This window comes from Pagrus pagrus, assembly GCF_965226575.1.
Source record: "Pagrus pagrus genome assembly, chromosome: 18".
Taxonomy (NCBI): domain Eukaryota; kingdom Metazoa; phylum Chordata; class Actinopteri; order Spariformes; family Sparidae; genus Pagrus; species Pagrus pagrus.
This window is the reverse complement of record NC_140202.1, coordinates 4,575,977-4,592,561: the sequence shown is the minus strand read 5'-3', so window position 1 is coordinate 4,592,561 and position 16,585 is coordinate 4,575,977. Positions and strand designations below refer to the sequence as shown.

At 44.2% G+C, this 16,585-nt stretch overlaps 1 protein-coding gene across 1 annotated transcript in view; it reads right to left on the bottom strand.

The window, feature by feature from the left end:
• Positions 1 to 15,360, bottom strand: part of bach2a (BTB and CNC homology 1, basic leucine zipper transcription factor 2a) — a 41,542-nt gene extending 26,182 nt beyond the window's left edge. Inside the window, exon 1 of the mRNA XM_084382178.1 lies at positions 14,916 to 15,360. The gene's annotated coding sequence lies outside the window, so the exon portion shown is untranslated. The remainder of the gene's footprint in view (positions 1 to 14,915) is intronic.
• Between the last annotated feature and the right edge of the window lie 1,225 nt (positions 15,361 to 16,585).

The window sequence follows — 16,585 nt, the reverse complement described above, 5'->3', positions numbered from 1 at the left end:
TGATAGTGTGATCAATACCGGTAGAGCAACATGATGTGACTTTCTCACCTTAAACTAACAGCTTCAGAGTCGTGTTGATGGTGCAGTGTGTTGTAATAGGGTGAGTGGTGTCTCGGTCAGACTTGAACCCGGGGCCACTGCCTCTGTACATGGGGAGCACTCTCTACCAGCTGAGCTACCAGGGCCTGTACTACATATTTCTGTATCATGATGTGGTGAAATATTTTTACTGGCCTACATGATTCAAGTAACATTTTAATACAGTAATAGTTTTATACATTATCAGAATAAGTTCTACAACACCACATCCGTATTGCATTGAATTGCGGGTAAATAAATCAGTGAGGTCCGGCTGCACAAGAGCAAACTAAATATTTGGAGTAAATTAACATAAATAACTGAATAACACTTCAAATGTAAATAAACCATCTTATTTAAACACTCTCTTTGCAGTCAATGTGTTTAAATGGGCAGAAAAATGAGCATGTAATGTGTTTAAAGCAGAAGGTCGGTACCAGGCAGAGCTGCAGGCAGCCGGACACAGGCTGTATGTTGATAGATCTGGAGCAGATACCCATCGTGTTGTTGTTTTACCTTCATGAAATCACATCATGATCTCTCACTACTTTATCAGCATCAAATAAAAGCATCATCATACTGGGTAGTCATATTGTGAGAATATACCTGCTTGCTTTGTTGTTTATTTCTCACATCAGCTGATTGAACTGATTAGAATGAGGATGAAACAACCTTTATGTCGGGAGGACATTTTTTCCTAACAATTGATAGCTAAAGATAGCTCAGTCCCGGCTATGTTACTGGGGCCTTCCCCTGGGAGTCCCCGAGCTCCGGAAATGTACCGCCATGACATCATCGTCTCCCGCTCAACAATGAGCCTTTGTTGAGAGGCAGCTCACTTGCACTGTGGTCATTGAGATCCTGATAAATGACCTCTGAGGTCATTGTGAACAGTGTTTGCCCAGCCCTCATCCTCCTTCAGCCTGTATAACTCACCTTGCCTTTGTCAAGTGGAATTGGATTTAGTGCAAATGAAAGTGTTCAGCCTTCAGGCGTGGAGCCAGCTCTGCTCAGACAGCTCGTGTGTCAGAGGACGCTGCAGATGTGTGTGAGGGGCCAGTGACCTGCTGTAGGACTGAGGGATTATGGGTAGTAAATGGACTGCAGGGCTTGTTAGATGGTACCACATATGTGTCGGTATGAGCAGGGAGGGGTGAGGGCGGTGTGTGTGTGAGTGAGTGTGTGTGTGTGTGTGTGCGTGTGTTTAACCAGGGATTAAGTTACCATCTATAGATGCTAAACAGCTGACCCAGCTACTTCTCAGGCCGTCTCACTCCACATCAATACCTTCACCTTTTATCCTACAAGCACACACACACACACACTCGGGTCGAGCAGCACTAAGCAGAGCACTCACTGCTCTAATCTGCTTCCATCAGTCTGTTGAGATGTTGTTGGTTGTTCAGAAAGCGTCACCAGCAGAACCATTTCCTCTGGTCCAACACACCTGCTGTCTGCTCCTTTCTCACACCATGTAAACCTAAACCTGGTGATCGTCAGCGTCTCCACTGATCCCAGTGCAACATGACTGTTGCTGCGTAACAGCGACACACGTTTAGGCAAGAAAACCACCTGGTTTAATACATTACTTATGAAACTTACCTACATTAACTAGGTAACTTGTGTCCACATCACTTCACTTTGAAGTTAAAAGAAGTCACTGCTGACTTCTGGTTTCACACTGGACATGAAGAGCGGTCTCCTCAATGAAAGTCCTGTGCTTGTTTGACTCGACTGTCCATCCCCACCTCGTCCTTATACAGACTTCAATCTTTATTCTACTTCTCCTCACTTCCTCCTTTGCAGCTGTAATACGTCCTACAGCCACTAGAGGTCTCCACCTAACAACAAACGTAAATTGCCTTCATTTCTTACCAATATGGTCATTTTTGTGATTGTGACAGGCTGTCAGAGTCTATTAAACATATTTGATTACTCTGTTTCACGCAGCTCAGCTCAACAGGCGCACCACACTGTTCCAAGGCTTTGTAGAAGGGCCACGCCTGTAGCTACGAGTCTCAGTGTAATCAGGGCCGAAGACATTTTACTAACATCAACTCCATACAGCTCATAGAAGCTACTCTGCAATCCCAAACTGATTTTCTAAGATGTTATTTACACCCTTTTTTAAGCTGAAATCTTCACTGTAGCAGCTAGCTAAAAGTGCCAGTGCCCACCCCGTCTGAAGTGGGTTGAGGGTGTAAATAACTAATAATTTTTTCGAATCACTTTGGGATCTCAGGGCTCTGATCATGCTGAGTGAGCTGTATGGAGCCATTTAATGTTCCTTTTTTTCTTCGCGCTGTAAAACTCCAGAAAAAGTTTTGCGGACTACAAAACTTCACCTGACTTTCCAGCTGCATGTAGGCGACGAGATGACGACTGAATTTTCATTTTGGGGTGAACTTTTCCTTTAACATTGGCAAAACTTTCTCGAAACATTTCATTCAAACAGCACCTCAAAATGGATTCAATGCAAAAGCTGATGTGAGTGCCATCAGAATGAGTCCTAGTCCTAGAATGCTAGTAGCATAACAACATAGAAGCGGGGGGGGTCAAAACATGACCTCACACGGACCATGGAGTGACACTCCCACACCGCTGCACCACCCTGTGGCGTTTAGCCAGATCTTGTGTGAATGTAGCCCGGGTGTGGTCACAGATGAATTCACAGAGCCATTTATCTTTAAAGGTTTGGGGTGAAATGATTTGCTATGAAGTTGACTTCAACATGCAGATGGTGTTTCATACTAGACACAATCTGCTTAACACATCCATAACAATGGCCTGTTGTTTAGTATAAAGGAGCTATATTTGAGATTATCATCAATAGATGTTTTCTTCTTGGACCATTTTCACAGGACAGTTAGAGGAGGGGGGCAGTGGTGAGCACTGTTACAGAGAAGGGAACGTCACTGTTTGGTGTGTTTCAGAGCCAGTCAGCTGTAACTGCTCTTTTTTGTGATTATCCAAATAACAGACGTCAATCACTCATCAGCCTGTCCAATCAAACAAAGACCGCCGTGCTTCAGCATCTATACAGCACAGTATACATACATACAATATCAATTATATGTTCATATTTGGTGTGAGGCCAAATGTGTCACATCCAAACTGCAATAAATGAATCATTTGTGAGAGGGTGCAAAGCTCTCAGCTGCCAAATGAGTCATAAAGGCAGGGATGTTGAGGAGAGGATTAGTTCATCTCCTTCACAAGGCAACACGGTGTAGGCGTGAAAATGAAAGTACACATGTGGGCTGCTAGACGCCCACAAAGTTTCCATAGAGGAAAACTGACATGATTAACATCACCTTTATGGAATACAGTCAGTTCTTTGAGGGTTTGCAGGAAAACCAAACGCTTTATTCTGCTTTTGGAATTACACAGCGCAGCAGAGGAAGCTTCAGTGACTCAGATGTTGATCTCATCCATACACTCATGTTCCTCTGCAGCATGTCATATCACTCTCCTCACATCTCCTCCTGTTGTCACATTGTTAGAGACGCCTCTGCCCTCAGTAACCCAAAAACCACCGAGGAGTCAGTTTTGATTTCACCTGTTTGACTGTTACGGATGTAGCGGCAGAGGACTTCCCCTCCCCAGGGAGCTCCCCCATGATCATCTGTGTTCCCTTACAGTTCCATTCCCTCCTTTCAGCTGCGAGGCTGGGCTGACATCACTCTGCCCGAGGCTGCTCGGGAAGCGTAAATTGGATCAGGCTCGTCAGGTTTCAGGGAAAGTGAAGCTCGGTTTATCTGTGTGAGTCATGCTCAGGGTGGGAATGCTGGAGAAATTCAACTTCACTACTCTGGGAAGGCAGCCAAAGCAAACAGAAATGAAGAGACAGGATCAAAACACTAAGAGAAAACAAACTTTTGGCTCCAAATACAAGCCCTCAGTGTTCATACTGGCTGTATACATCATACAGCCTACAGTCCTATAGCAATTAGAAGCAAGCTTTTCCACCCAAATATCAAACTAAAGACAAGCTTTCTGTTCACTTGGCAGTTGTCTCTGTAGTGTTTCTGCTGATACGCTCTGCTAAAAACAATCAGAAAGATCATGAAGGGGCCTCGTTTATACACTAACTGTTGCTTGATGCTTACGTCACTTCCTACAGAGAGGATGGGGTTTATTAAAACAAATTGCCTGCACCTGTATGAAAAGTCTCACTCTCACTTTGGAGACTGGAACAACTGCCAGCACAGATGGTGAGGAGGCCGGGGCGGGTCTATAACATTTAGTTTGAGACTGCGATCTGGGAGGGGTGAGTGAAAAGACATTTCACTCATTTTCAAATGTAAAGCCATGCTTCTATGCAATAATCAAATGTATATTATCCATATGAGACAATGAAGGAGACTTACATTTGATATTTTCATCAACATTATACACCATCACAGCATTATAACCACGGACAGGAGAACACTGTCAGCTGGCTGATGTGTAATGATGTGAAAACAGGGGAGAGCTCATGGTTAAAGTTATGGGACCTTTGTCATCATGGTTTCAACAGCCATCCCTTGGCTATTATAACTGGTGTTACTGGGGCCTGCAGTAAATGGGTCAATTATGAACTGAGAGTGAAAGTTTGCCCTTCCGTTTTTTTTGGGGGGGGGGGTGTTTCACTTTTTTTTCTCGCTGGAAAAACAGAATAGTTTACTTGTTTTTTCAGACACATCGTTCTTTCCCTGAGCTGATGATGGAAGAGTGAGACACCTTGCTTTATTCTCATCTCTGTGGAGTTGCACATGTGCAGCATGTGTATATATATATATATAGCGTGTGTGTATGTGTGTCAAAGTTAACATGATAATAATGCGTTAATACAAATTCCTCTTCATGCTGTTAATTTTTTTGATGTGCGATTAATGCACGCACGTTATGACCCTCAGCCCGCCCCGTAGTTTGGGACATCAGGCAGCGATGCAGCAGTAACGTTGTGGACGGCAGCAGAAACAAACCTCCATGAGCAGAAATGGATAAAGAAAAGGCTCTTTTGAATGAAAAGTTCAGCTTCCGATGGTTCTCTCCACAAGAACAAAGTTATTTGCTTTTAATGTGAGCTGAGTTACGTCCAGTCTCAAATACCACCTGCTGGCCGAGCACACAGCTGATGCAGAGAGCTCTCCTCCTCCTCACCAAAGGCAGACCACGCTGGATAGTTTGAAACGGAGACGCCTGAACAACTCAACATGAGACAACCTGTCAACAGTGATAGTTAAATGGGTGACTGCAGCTCGCAGGCCAATTAACATTGTTTAGTGAACCTTTCTCTCTCTATACATATATGTATATATATACACATATACATGTATATATTACACTGATGGTTGTCACACTGGCATATACTGTATATTATAATCAGTTGCTTCTCTGTGATTGTAAATCATTGATAAACATTGTCTGGTGTGAATGTTTAATGAAGGAAACAGTTTGAAAACCACTGCAGAAGATGAACAAACTTGTGAGAACTAAATGACTGTAGTAACTGGAAACCATGAAGCTAATGAGCAGAAGCCCCAAAGACCCTCAGCAGCGAGTGCCAAACAGAAATAACTACATAACGTGGTGCTGAGTGCAATTAATACTTCTGTTGCAAGTCGATAAGACGGTGAATCAAAACATGTGAACGAGTTTAAGGACATCAATAAAGCCTCCACCCAGCTGTGCACATGTATCATACAACAGAAACATTTCTCTTGACCTTCAAACCAGTGCTGAGAACATGATGAAGCTGTTGCTACCATCGCTTTGTGGTTTTAATTCACAGTATCAGAGCAAAGGACCTCAAGGAGGCTGCTGTAGCACTGAAGAGACAGGAAGGAGCTCTCAGGCACGGCAAGACCACAAGACTTTAGCCTGTCCAAGACAAATGTCTTCGGTCTGAAACCCTGAAACCAGCACAGAATCTCTGCTTGTTGGACCGGTGCTGTCTCAAACATCATTTTGTTGTAGCCAAACACAGAATATAGTCGGCACAACGGAAACAAGCTTTAGACGGAAAAGAGCAAAGCAGCTTGAAGGGGAATGAAAAAGAGATGGAGTGACATGACAGACACATCAAAGACACGCAAAGACACAATATGTATCGGACCAGTAATGGGAAACGTATATCGACTACTGGCCCATAATTAAATTAAGGCTGTAGCACAAGGCCAACTCGCCTTCAACGACTTGACAAGAACAGCATCTACACACTCCCACAGTCAGTGCACCTTAAAGTTGGTTTGTGATCTGACAATTAATCAGACAAGAAGAAGGAGAAGAAGAAGAGGGGGAAGAGGAGGAAGAGGAAGAAGAAGAAGAGGAAGAAAGAAAGTGTGTGCTGCACCTGGTAAAGCCACACAGTGTAGACTAGAGATCCAAACATGGTGTCTCCAGTGTTCAAGGCTTTTATACTATATATTATTATATTATACACTTTCTTAGCTGTGCAGAAAGTTCTGGTTATAGACTATAAATACAACATGAAATTATTGGTTATATTATTGATCTCGGACATGAGAAGCTTCTGTAAAAAAACAAACAAGAAAACCATCATCTCCTCACTACATCCTGTAACAGCTCACCCACACCAACATATCCCCCTTGCAATATCCTGCTGTAGTCTGAAAGCTACCTCGAAGCAACCACATGGTGGCAAAGCATGACAGAGTGCTTGTTTATCACCTCGGCCGCTGTAATCCTTCATAACACACGAACCCTAAGTGCTTCACATCAAAGCCAGAGCCATGAGACACGGAGGAGAATGTGAGAGCATGTTAATGTGTCTCGACAGGTGGAACCTCCACAACATCCAACAGCCTTTACAGCTTCATTGGCACAGTTACATCAGCCCACAAACAGCTTCAATAGCCCACTCAGGCCAGGAGACACTCAACTGGTTCACCACTAGGGGCACTGTTTGACATCAGATAGTTTGAGGGCTGTAAAAATCCCCCTAAACTGATGTGAATATGCTGTCTGGACTGGGGAGGAGTACTGACATAGTCACTGTCGTGGTCACTGGATCAGCCCCGCAGCAGAGATGGAGGTGATGTCATGTGCTGAGTTTAAGTGTGGACATGTCTTCCCAGGTTCAGTGGGTTCACACTTGGTTGTTGGGTGAGTGTGTTGCAGGGAGCTGCTCACCCTCCACCCAGCTTCCTTCCTGCTGCTCTGCTGGGAGGATGCCCCGTCTACCAGAGCTGCAGCTACAGGATGACATCACATGTTCCAGCTGCTGAGTCTTCACACAAAAAGCAGTTTTCTTTAAAACAAGTTTTATAGAGAACAATGGTTGTGTGAGTTCCTCTGGTGTCTACGTTTAAATGTGCATCTCTGCTGACGCTGAAGATATTCAGCTATCAATGATATACAAGAGAGAAAGAATTTTGATTAAACAGAAACAGCTAATCAATTATCAAAACAGTTCATATTCTGTGCTTTAACTAATTAACTGAGTGTTGTAACACAGCAGCCTCCTGTAATTACTGCAGTCAGTGGAGGATCAGAGCAGGATGCCATGTCTCAGTGTCCATTAGCTGTGTCCCTCAGACACTCTGATGAGACGCTCTGTAAGCTAAACAACAGATTTAGCTTTAGCTTAGCAGCCTCTATGTTGAATATGTAGGATTTAAGCAGTGCCCAAAACAGCTGACCATCATCTCACCATCTGCCCCCCTGTCTGCACCAATCACCGGCAGCCATGCCATATGGGTTGCCAGATCTGTGACAAGGTTATGCACCAGATAAACCAGAAATGCCAACAATGCCCTGGGCAGCGGCAGCTGAGGGCTGGAGAGACATGCCTCAGTTTTAGCGTTGTGAATTCAGTGTGGATTTGTTAAATACTGGTTTACTGCTCAGATTCAACATCTCGTCCCCTCATCTTAGTTAAGACCCTGCACATGGTGAGGGTACAAACGTTCCTGTGGACAGATTGTCTCCTCATCAGGAATTCTCAGTGTGTCTCTCAGAAGTCCAAACAATGGCTGTTCAAATCTGTTCCACGACACAAATACGCAGCAGCAGCTTGGCGTTCGATGAAGCGCTTTAATGTCAGGAACGCCATCTCTCGCTCTGGGATTAGAAGATGGTTTTGTGCCATGACAAATTTGCTGCTTGGTGACACTTTTCATTGTTGCAAGGTGTGAACAGATGGATCCATGAAATATTTAATGTGCAATAGTACAAAAAAGGCAGCTGTGTATTCTTTTGGACATGTAGGCCAAGACGATTTTAAACCAACAGAAACGTTCCTGAATGTGTTGGTTGACTGACTGATAAGACAAAGACTGCAGCAGATTTAACTGAGGCCAGATGTACCAGTCATCTGTGTGAAAGCAACAAGATGAGTCTTCATGTGTGGCCTGACACTCTGACAACAGCACCGAGTGTTAACTGCTGAAGTCATGTTCACTGTCCATAGCAGCAGTGAGAGGAACTGTGGCTCTGATCAACAAGCTATAGATATGTTTGGGTTCAACCGTACACATGTTCAGAGCACCATCACTGAACTCAGATCAGGTTGACCCTGACACTAGTGGAAACTACGACATGAAAAAAAAATCATATTGCAATTGTTTTGACGAATGTTGTTGTTTGTCTCGACGCACCAGTCAAGCTTCTGCAATTTGGCGCCCCGCACACACTGTACCATCACCATGACTCTGAAGCTGTTTGTTTAAGGTGAGAAAGTTACATGATGTTGCTTAAAGGTATCACACTCACAAGAATGGGACAGACAGATGGACAACCTAAAGGCATCTTTCCACCGACCACAGCTATCAGTGGCACAGAGGTTTGAAAATGTCACCTCCTGAAATTTGGACATCAAACTTGTCCATGTTGGATTTCAATCATATTTTGATGATCTGTTCAGCTGTGGTGGAGACGGTGATCTGTTTCAGAGGGCTGTGAGTTTTATTAACAGATAAAGAAAGATAAAAACATAGCTTTTACTCCACCATGTTATGTTTTTGTTTCCAAACTTTCTCTATCTGATGGTGTGGCTCTGGATCTGAGTGTGGATCTGGATCTGAGTCTAAATCTAGATCTGAGTGTGGATCTGGATCTGAGTCTAAATTTAGATCTGAGTGTGGATCTGGATCTGAGTCTGGATCTGCGTCTCATGCCCGTCCGTGTGTTAGATGTTTCTTCATGGGAAGCTTTGATGGATCGCAGCCTGCCAGTTGATTATCACTGTTATGTTTACATTGTACACTGCGCTCCAAATTATTATGCAAATTGGATTTAAGTGTCATAAACATTTAATTTTTTGTTTTTCAATTAAACTCATGGAAGGTATTGTGTCTCAGGGCTCTTTGGATCACTGAAATCAGTCTCAGACACCTGTGATAATTAGTTTGCCAGGTGAGCCCACTTAAAGGAAAACTACTTAAGAAGGACGTCCCACATTATTAAGCAGGCCACAGATTTCAAGCAATATGGGAAAGAAAAAGGATCTCTCTGCTGCCGAAAAGCGTCAAATAGTGTAATGCCTTGGACAAGGTATGAAAACATTAGATATTTCACGAAAACTTAAGCGTGATCATGGTACTGTGAGGAGATTTGTGGCTGATTCAGAGCACAGACGGGTTCGTGCAGATAAAGGCATAATGCGGAAGGTTTCTGCCAGACAAATTCATCGGATTAAGAGAGCAGCTGCTAAAATGCCATTACAAAGCAGCAAACAGGTATTTGAAGCTGCTGGTGCCTCTGGAGTCCCGCGAACCTCAAGGTGTAGGATCCTCCAGAGGCTTGCAGTTGTGCATAAACCTGCAATAGTCAGCAAGGAGGTGGCGGAGTCATGTTTTGGGCCAGGATCATGGGGAGAGAGCTGGTAGGCCCCTTTAGGGTCCCTGAAGGTGTGAAAATGACCTCAGCAAAGTATACAGAGTTTCTGACTGACCACTTTCTTCCATGGCACAAAAAGAAGAACCGTGCCTTCCGTAGCAAAATCATCTTCATGCATGACAATGCACCATCTCATGCTGCAAAGAACAACTCTGTGTCATTGGCTGCTATGGGCATGAAAGGAGAGAAACTCATGGTGTGGCCCCCATCCTCCCCTGACCTCAACCCTACAGAGAACCTTTGGAGCATCCTCAAGCAAAAGATCTATGAGGGTGGGAGGCAGTTCGCATCAAAACAGCAGCTCTGGGAGGTTATTCTGACATCCTGCAAAGAGATTCAAGCAGAAAAAAATGGGGGTTTTTTTGAAAATAACACTGTTATCATTGGAAGGTTTGTTCAATAAAATTCGAATTATACCCTAACGGTTGATGACTTGAAAATTATACATTTGCATCGACTGTTTAGGAAAATCAGAGAAAAATATCATTTGCATAATCATTTGGAACACGGTGTATAGCCAAAGCAAATTGCAAATTGATATTGTATAATATTGTGTAACATATTACAGAGCCATCGCTCAGAACAGGGAAGACTCTTTCATTAATCCCCAGCAGCAGAACTGAGGCAGGTATCTGTCTCACAAATACAACTTTCAACGTAACTGAAGCTTTTGAAAAATCTTCAAATTAGAAACGTTCCAACATTACGTTCAGTGGATCCTTCAGTGGATCGTTGGGAGAAGTGAACATCCAGAAAGCCTCCTGTCTTTATAACAACAGCTCATGATCTCACTGAAACTCTGCCACTGATGATCTGTGTCCTGACATCACTTATTCCTTGTTTTAATTTTCTGGTAGTCTTACCAATGTTAGCAGAGACTCACAGAGTGGATGTGATAGTAATGACACTACAGACAGGAACCTTTTCTCCAGTGAGGGGCTCATAGAGATGTGGTGGATCGAAGCACAGCTCCTACATTGACAGTCTGTTTGCAAGAGGACTTCAAAGTGCCTGTTACAGCTGGCTGTTCAGAGCTTTCTTATGCATGGACTAAGTGATTTCTTAAATGTGGGCCCTGTTCATATAGAAACAAGCGTGGCTCATTTAACATGTGGGATATCTCAGGGTTTCAATATGTTGTCATACATGCCAGTGTTTGATGAATACTGAGCTGACAGTAGGTGGTTGTACATGTAGCTGAAATGTGTGTGTCATCATACTGTGAGGTCTGACACTGTTCATGCTGCTCAGTGTTTGTTGGATAACATAACTGATTAATTATTCAACAACTGATTAACAATGAACTATGTATGTATTGATGTGACTTGTGACTGTTCAGTGCCACTGGAGGACACACGTGTGTCATGTATGATGCCATCATGAACTGTATGAGAATGATTCACTTCCCTTTTGACTTGAAGATATGAGACAGAACTGTCAGACTCATGATCTATGAGGATGTTTGCTCTGTTTTTTATAATGGCTGACACATATTCAGGGAGTACAACAGGTTCAAGTTGATCACCAGTCAAACCAATCTCTGTAGCTCTGTAGCTCTGTGTGTGTGTGTGTGTGTGTGTGTGTGTGTGTGTGTGTGTGTGTGTGTGTGTGTGTGTGTGTGTGTGTGTGTGTGTATCAAGTTGCACACTGTCACATATGCAGGTGTGCAGAGATTTAGTTGAAAATATTCCAGGTGTGGACGATAAAGAAAGGAAGGAGGAATATCACGACACACACTGAGTGTAGTTTCTTCCGTCTGCCCTCGAGCTGTGATACACACCTGGGACGGGCTGTACTCACCTTCACACACACACACACACACACACACACACACACACACACACACACACACAGGCTGCCCTTGATCAGTTCCTCTCACCTGCACACATGTACACACACACACACGTAACAGTGCTGAGTGTGAATTATGTATTACAATCTTCAAACAGTCTCTCAGACAGACAGACAGACAGACAGACAGGCAGACACACAGACAGACAGATAGAAAGATAGAGATAGAGGACAGGCAGGCAGGCATAGAAGAAGAAGACGTAGTGATGAAGACACTCAGCCCTCTTCACCACACTGAGCTGTGGCTGTAGCTGCTGTCCTCAGTCTCAGAGGAGTCTGCAGGATCATCTTCTACAACATCAGCTGAACAGTTTATTGTTCCCGCTGTCTTCTGATGTGACTGAAGCTCACAGTGGATCCAGAGCTGAGCTCATCACTTCATTCACTCTTACAGTCACAGTTAGTCCATCTGCTCCCTAGTGGTCGTTGTGAGTCATGACAGTTTCTCCATCTGACTAATTGACGTCTGATTAATGCAGATTCATATTATGTACCAGTGTACTGTACATTTACACATCCATCAGAATGTCTCTTTAGTTTTTTAGCCCTGATGGTTCATGTTTCTGTTGCTCTACAGGTCAACAGCTCACACTGAACAACTGCTTCATTAAAGTCTGGTCCAGGCTCATGATCTCTGGGCTGTTTTCATGATAACAATTTCATTTTCCTCTTTAGTCTCAAATTTGTCTCTTCAGTTGAACCTTAGAAAGTGCTGCCATGTTTCATATCAGATATGTGTATTTATTTTTTCAATCATGTGGTATTGCTCTTTTAATTGTCTTTCTTAATTATATAATCTTCCACATTTCAGTGTTTTCATTAAAATAAGTGTGAATTCAACCCATTGTGACTGAATATAAAGGGACCTGGATGACTGCGGGCCTGAACACACTAGAAGAGGCCACAGCACCGTGTTTGTTCTTTAAATGAGTTTTTTTAAACAAAGTCTTATTGAAGTAAACTGGGAGAATAAATGAGACTGGACCAGTTTTACTGTGTGAGCAAAGAGAAGCACGAGGAGCAGACACACACACACACACATACCTCAGAACAGTTACAGTACTAGTTCCTGTGTTCAACCTGTTTAAAACACTGTGACATCACAGTGACACCACAGTGACATCACAGTGACATCACTGTACTGAGAGTAAACTTTAGATTTGAGGACGTTTGACGGAGAAGAAGGTGACGACACAACACAGGTTCTCTGTTAGACTGAAGATTAAGCCATCAAATGAGAACCCTGATCTTTTTACACAGACTGCTCTCATGTTTCCTGCCTGTTAACTTCCACTCAGACATGGAGTGTACATGTACTTCCTGTTTTCACAGTGACTGGCCAGGTGTGCAAACTAAGGTATGAAAATAGAGCTTAAGGCATGCTCCACATTCTTCCCTTCACATTCCACCTCTATGTTCCGTCTGTCAGCCGTGGAGGTGCTGGTGTGTTTTCAGAGACAAGGTGAGACTGAACTACCTGCACAGATCTGTGACTGTCACACAGCTGCTCCTTCACCTGGAGCTCCTTCACCTGGAGCTCCTTCACCTGGAGCTCCAACACAGAGAAGAGCAGGGCGCACAGCAGACACAGGCACAGGCTGTGTTGTTATTTCAGAGCAGCAGTGACAGACCAGCTGCACTTCATATATTATACTATTATACTTCATCTAATGTACAAGTTCTTATTCAGTCTGACTCTGTTGTTGAGGGTGAAGTAAAGAAGTGAGCAGCCTGTCAGAACTTTTTTTTATTCATACTATTCATCCTATTAATCAACAGAAAATACAAATAAAATACCATGATTAGATATTGTTATTGTTATTCTGACCAGAGACCAACACGTCTCTTTGTTTTACATACACTCCTGCTGGGAGACGAAACATGACGAAGATCTGTGCAGCAGATCACACATTCAAGTGTGGGTCAAAAATCTACTGCATAAACTGCACTTCCCACAATGCAACTGTGTAACATCTTCTCTGGCAGCCAGGTGAATGGCTGGTCCATGTGTGATATGTGATGAATTTATATAATGTCTCATGACCACATTATATAAGTGCTGGGAGGTAAACTGACCGTCATGTCTCACAGCGGTTTAGTCTTAATGTCTCTGTGTCCTCTCTGATGGATCCCTTCATGTTATGAATATCACAGAGAGCAGTATGTCAGAGACAAGCAGGAGAATATCTCAGCACGGTTTGCTGCCTCGGGATCACTGTTGTGCAGCAGCAGCGGTGGAGGAGGTGGTGGTGGAGGAGGAGGTGGTGGAGGAGGAGGTGGTAAATATTTAATTGTCCTCAGTCACCTCTCATCTGCTCTCTGCAGCTGAACTGTGCGTAAACCAGCAGACAGACTCGGTGAAGCCTCTGGTTGGAGGGAGATGGAGGATAACAAAGAGCTCATGTGTTCACAACAAGGCTTCTTCACAGAGATCACACACACGTCGTACAGGAGGACACACTGAAGACAGGAGCATCACAAACCTGTGAGGCTGCAGTGAACACACAGTACCACACACAGCACCACACACAGCACCACGGAGCCGCTCCGTGCAGGAGTCCTGCTCATTCAGCGGGCTGTTTACTGAAGCGACTGCTCGGCGGCTGAGGGCGGGAGTAAGGGGGAGGGAGGCTGGCTCCTTTGTCCCTCTGCAGCCCCGTCCTCCCCCAGCATGACAGCAGCCAGCCTCGATTGTCTCCCGTGCAAAACATGTGACGTGCGGTGTGTCCGCGGTGTGTGTCGGTGGATCGATGAAGAAGTCTGACGTGTGTCTGCTAATGTAAAGTTAATATATAGACTGAAGAGCGCAGCAGCCGTACAGCAGCTCTGCCGACACTCAGCCCGTCAGATGACTCAGTGTTTGTCTCGTGTCTGAAAAGTTTACTGTCAAACACACCACACACACGCACACACGCACACACACACACAAAGCCCCAGAGCTGGACCCGAACCAGCACCGAGCTGTACCAACACGAGACGAGCTGCGCGCACAGAGGCTGCTCCAGCGTCCGCTGCACACCGCGGCAGCACGGCTACAGCGCAGCCGGAGCAGAGCCTCGGAGCACGGATCAGTGCAGCACATCCACGGCTGACAAGGAGCTCCTGGAGCCGAGCCCGACCTGCTCATTATCCCCCACACTTACCCGAATATCCTGCTCGTCTGCTGCTCGGTCCGGTCCTCACAAATCAGAGAAAAGAGTCCACATCGTGCTGGATGTCCGCAGCCCTCCGTTCAATGGACCCGAGGCATCAGTCTGTGTGTGTGTGAGCGTGTGTGAGCGTGTGTGTGTGTGGATGAAACGCCTTTTCTCCTCTAGGAGCTGCATTGTTGACATTGGCTTCCTGACGTCATGCTGGCCCTCATTCACAACAACGGCCGAGCCCCCCTCTGCACGGTGATGGAGGCTGCAGCAGAGAGCAGCTCTACAGTCTGAGCGCTACACTACATGCTGCCACATGCACTGCAACACAGCACGGTTAGTGATCCACAACTGAACCTCCCACAGTGAGGTTAGTCTGTAAAGTGTCAGGAAATAGTTCATTACAAACATATCAAGGTATTTAACCTGTAAAGTGTCTTTGAGTGCTTTGAAACCGCTTTATACATGTATTATTATTATTATTATTATTATTATTATCACATATAACAAAGAGAGAGATAAGATGTGTGGCATTTTTACTTGAAACAATTAATAGATGATAATTAAAAATTAGGAGCTGATTAATCTTCTGTCGACTGACTGATCAATGTATTGACATGTCATTACAGACATCATGGGGGTCACAGCCACACTGTAGCTCTAATGCTAACCCTACAGTGGGATCAGGTACAACAATGTACTTACTGTCCTATATCATCTGTCTAATATCTATGTAATAACATGATAAATATATATATATGTTGCTATGCTTGTTTCTCTTTTTTCTCATACGGTGGTTTACGAGCTGTAGTTTCCCCGGTAAACACACCAAGCTCTTCGGCCTCCCTCCCGGTCTTGTGCTGCTCCTCTCAGGGTCTTTCATACTCTGGATCTTTTCCTCTCTTCCAGAAAGGTTCTGGGCGTGTGGGGTGTCTGCAGGGCGGGCTGCCACCATTAGGACAGCTGTCCTGTCAGCTCTGCTGAGCCCAGAGACACTGCAGCTGACAGCTAGTGTGTTTACTGCATCAGCTCTGCTGCTGGCTGTCTCATTTACAAACCAACCACAAGAAAAACACAGACACAACCTGTTAACAGACTCCAAAGTTTGAAAATAGCATGCTAGCCCGCTAAATATTGTTTTATTTTATTTAAGCTTGATACAGTTATACAGTTATACCTTAAGACTATAATTACAAACTACTCTGCATTAGAATGTAGATATATACACAATAACTATGTGTTATCATGTATGGTTGTTTACCGTTTGTTATCTTTCAGCACGTTTTTTGTTCTTTTGTGTTTTGTCATGTTGCTTTGCTTGCAGTTTACGTTTCCAGTTTTATTTGTATTCTGTTAAGTTGTTTCTATCTTCTGTCTTTTCATGTACCTGCTGTGTTTACTGTTCTGTGTTATGTTTGTTTGTTTCTGTTTATTATCATATTTTTGCACCTATTCTGTTTTATTAGTGCTCTGACATCACTGGACATGAGGGCTAGCCCTCAATGAAAGTTGTTGGTGGCCCACTGGCTTCCCTCCCTGCCCCTCACCTGGCCCTGGGCCCAGGTCTCACCCCAGCAGACTGCCATGGCCAGCTTTTCTGTATGTTTTTCCGATGAGAGAAAGACATCTATCTGTTCAACCTGTTCGGCTAATTTTACTTCTCCCATTGAAAA